Source organism: Otolemur garnettii, unplaced genomic scaffold (genome assembly GCF_000181295.1).
Source record: "Otolemur garnettii isolate 467f Iridium unplaced genomic scaffold, OtoGar3 scaffold00011, whole genome shotgun sequence".
NCBI lineage: Eukaryota > Metazoa > Chordata > Mammalia > Primates > Galagidae > Otolemur > Otolemur garnettii.
This window is the reverse complement of record NW_003852406.1, coordinates 19,448,934-19,452,917: the sequence shown is the minus strand read 5'-3', so window position 1 is coordinate 19,452,917 and position 3,984 is coordinate 19,448,934.

Sequence of the window (3,984 nt, the reverse complement as noted above, 5' to 3'; positions counted from 1 at the left end):
AGCCGGAGCGGACCCCAGCAGCCACGGCCATGTTCACGGAGCCCAGCCCCCGCCCCAGTCGCGCACTCCAGGGCGCGCCCCCTAGCGGAAAATGTCCCCGGCCACCCGTTCTTGAGGTTTTGTTCTTTCTTCTTCCCCCTTCCCCCTCCCCCTCCTCCATCCCCTCCTTCTCCTTCTCCTTCTCCTCCTTCTCCTCCTCCTCCTTCTTCTCCTTCTTCTCCTTCTTCCCTCAGTACAGAGCCATAAAGACACATCACACACAGCAACCTCAAACTCCTGGACTCAAGTGATTCTCTTGCCGCAGCCTCCCGAGTAGCTGGGATTACAGGCACCCACCACAAGGCCCGGCTATTTTTAGAGACGAGGTCTCGCTCTTGCTCAGGTTGGTCTTGAACCTGTGAGCTCAGGCAATCCACCCGCCTCGGCTTCCCAGAGTGCTAGGATTACAGGCGTATGCTACCGCGCCCAGCTGTTCTCCCTTCTTAATTCCTGTTCCTGCCACCTGCCAGGGTCCCTCCATTAGGGTTTTGCTGCCGATTTCCCCGCACAGGTTTTCTCTTGGGCAAAGTAGTGGAGACCCCGGCCCCACCTCGCCATTCTTTTTTGAGGAGTCAGTGATTTCTGCTGTCCGGAGGGAAGAGAAATGTCCCTTCATTTTTGCTCCACCCTATCTTCCCAGAAGACTGCCCCATCCCCATGGCCCCATGGCTCTCTTCATTAAGATCAAGTACATGGGGCAGAGAGGGTGGGCGAGTAGAAGAAGGCCTGGGAATTGTCACACGTGCTCTGTTCTATTGCTCTTACCTACCGGAACCCCTGCCCCATGCATTTATTTCTAAGTATAGGGGTGAATTGTTGAGGGACTTCAGATTTCCTCTGGCCCAGGCCGCTCATTAACTGGTAGAACAGCACAGTGACAGCCTTTAAGCAGACTATGCCTGGATTCAAATCTCTGCTCTATACTTTCCAGATATGTGACCTTGCCAAGTTATGCATATTCCTGTGCAAAACACTTACTGAGAACCCACTAGGCACCACTCTTGGCATTGTAGTTGCAGCTCTGAACAAAAACAAGGTCCAAGCCCCCATGGGTGGAACTTGGATTGTCGGTGAGGAGCTAGACAATAAATATTCATTAGATGGTGATAAATGTTAAGATGAAAAATGTAACAAAGTGAAAGGATCAAATGAGACGGGGGACACTATTTTAGTTAGAATCATCAGGGAGGGCCTGACAAGGTGACAATGGGCAAAGACCCAAAGCAAGTAAGGAAGTGTTGTAGTGATCTAAGTAAGAGCATTCCAAGCAGCGAGAACAGCAAGTGCAAAGGCCCTGAGGCAGTTCAAGGTGAAGGAGGATGGGGGAAGAAATGAGATCAGAGCAGAAGTGAAGGGTACATATCACACAGGACCTTGTATAGGTCTGGGTAAAGGGCTTTGAATTTTATTCTGATGAGAAGGAAAGTCATTAGAGAGTCATATATTCTATCTGACTTATATTCTAAAAAGCAGTGTTAAGTGTAGACCATGAGGGGAATAGAGGAAGCAAGTTAGAATTTTATTCTGATGAGAAGGAAAATCATTAGAGAGTCGTATATTCTATCTGACTTATATTCTAAAAAGCAGTGTTAAGTGTGGACCATGAGGGGAATAGAGGAAGCAAGTTAGAAGGTGATTTTGCTAATCTAGGTAAATGATAATGGTGGCTGGAAGCTGGTGGTAGTGATGGAGGTGGACTCTGCATGTATGTCGGGTTGGATTGAATAGGACATATGAGAACTATAGAAGAATCAAGGACGATGTCTGCATTTTTCACCTGAACAACTAGAGGGGTAGAATTGTCATTTATTGAGGTCTGGCAGATGTGGGTGGTGAAGGTTGGACAGTGGGGTGAGAAGATCAGGAGTTTATTGTGCACATGTTTTGTTTGTGGTGCCTGTTGGACATCCATGTGGGAATCCTTCAAAGGAGCTTGGATATACGAGTTTGGAGTTCCAGAGAGAGGTATGATGAGGAGCCCCTGGTATAGGCGATGTTTGAAGCCATGGGACCAGATGAGATGACCTAGGGGTTCAAATATTATACCAAGGGCTCCTAAATCTCTCTTTCCAACCAGACCTCTGTCCTAAACTCCAAACTCTTATATCTGACTGTCTTCTTTGGTTCTATAGTGGAATCAGAAAACTAGAAAGGGATCTGATATCCTCATTGTTTCTTCTGGAGGGATCATAATTTTTTTTTTTTTTTCTTGAGAGTGGGAAAGGATCCGAGTGACTATTTGGCTTAGCTCGGCAGTTTTTACAAATGAGGAAACTGAGTTCCAAGAGAGGAAGTGATTTACTTAGGGTCATATTCAGGACTAAGCTTTGGGGTTTCATGTGCTGTCCACGGTGCCACTGCTGCTTCTTTGAAAGCCAAGAGAGTAGTACACAACTCAGACAAGAGACTGACCTCAGCATTCCCCTGTTGGAAATCCTTCAGTGGGTCCATACCATCTCATCATGATAAAGTCCAAGTTCCTTAGACAAACAGAGAATCCTTGCCACTTTCACCTCCTGCATTTTCTACATCTCCAGGATTCTACCCTAGCAGACCACTGAAGGTCTCTGATGAAGCCCTAGCATCCCACATCTCCAAACCTTAGCACAGACTCTTATCTCTGCCTAAACACCTTTCCATTTTCTATACCTGGTCTGCTCTTACTCAGCCTTCATGTTTCTTGAAACCTTCTCCAAAAGCTTCTCCTCAATCTGGACCAGATAATCTTACTAGCACCCTATTACCACATGGTATAGTAACATGAGGTGAGAGATTTGGAATCAGGCAGGTCTGGGCTCAAATCCCAGTTCAACCAGTTCTTAGCTGTGTGATCCATGATTCCTTACCAGTAAAATAAGTTAATAATCAACTCTACTTCATGGGATTATTGTAAAAATTAGTTGAAGCCAGTCCTGGACCAGAGTAAGGCTTTAAAAATGGTAGAAGCCGTTGCTGTTACTCGTGGTCAGCCCTCTTTCCTTTGGAAAGAAACAAAGTCACACTGCTAGTTATAGAGGGGACATAATAGGGCACTCAGTGGATGCTTATCAGAAAAAAAAGCCAGGCCAGCAAGTGGGAATGCCAGGCATTATTTGCAGAGGGTTTGAATGATAAAACATTTCCTCAGAAAGACAGCGTGATTACTTTCAAGTACACAACCTGAACTAAACTAGCAAAGTTTTAACAAGCAGAGTCTGGAGAACAGGCTGGAGGAAGCCGTGATGCTGCTTCCCAGGAAGGCCTCAACTATAAATAAATAGCTGCTTCCCAAGGGCCCTTTCTCTACCCTGATCTAGGCTCTCTGCTTCTCTCTGCCCCTCTGTCTCCACCCTTCACTCACCTCTTTGCCTTTGACTTACTGGAGTGCTTCCTGTCATCTCACCCTGTTGGGGACCTGAGTCATTGTTAAGGTGGCAGAAGGACACTCACAGCAGTGGGGGCTTTGGCTTTCAGTACAGAAAGCTGTACCCATGGAACGGAGGCCTGAGCATCCTGTGTGGGGTCTTCCCACACTGCCTGGCTCCCATGCCCAGCTGGAAGTGCCTGTGGACCTGAACACTGATGTTCTTCCGGCTCCAATTGGGCTTCTCTGAATAGAGTTCCTCTTTAACACTGGCCATCTCTAGCTGGGAATTGGCCTCTCCTGAGCAGCAGACCTGGCCCAGACCCCATTTCAGCCTCACTAGTGTCAGCTGAGATCCAACAGCTTCTGGGCATCCCCACTTTCACTATTAACCCAAGGTGGGACGAGCTGTCCACCACCAGTCTTCAGGGTCCAGTACTGCCTCATTTCTGCTGTGAAGATGATTCTAGTCCTGCTGAACCCTCTTCTTTCAACTCCTAAAGCCTTGCTTTTTTCTGCCATATGAACACTTTGCACCCATCATTTCTGTCCTTGGGTATATACTTTAGCAATTGAATATTTTTACATAGAGTAGTGAAAAA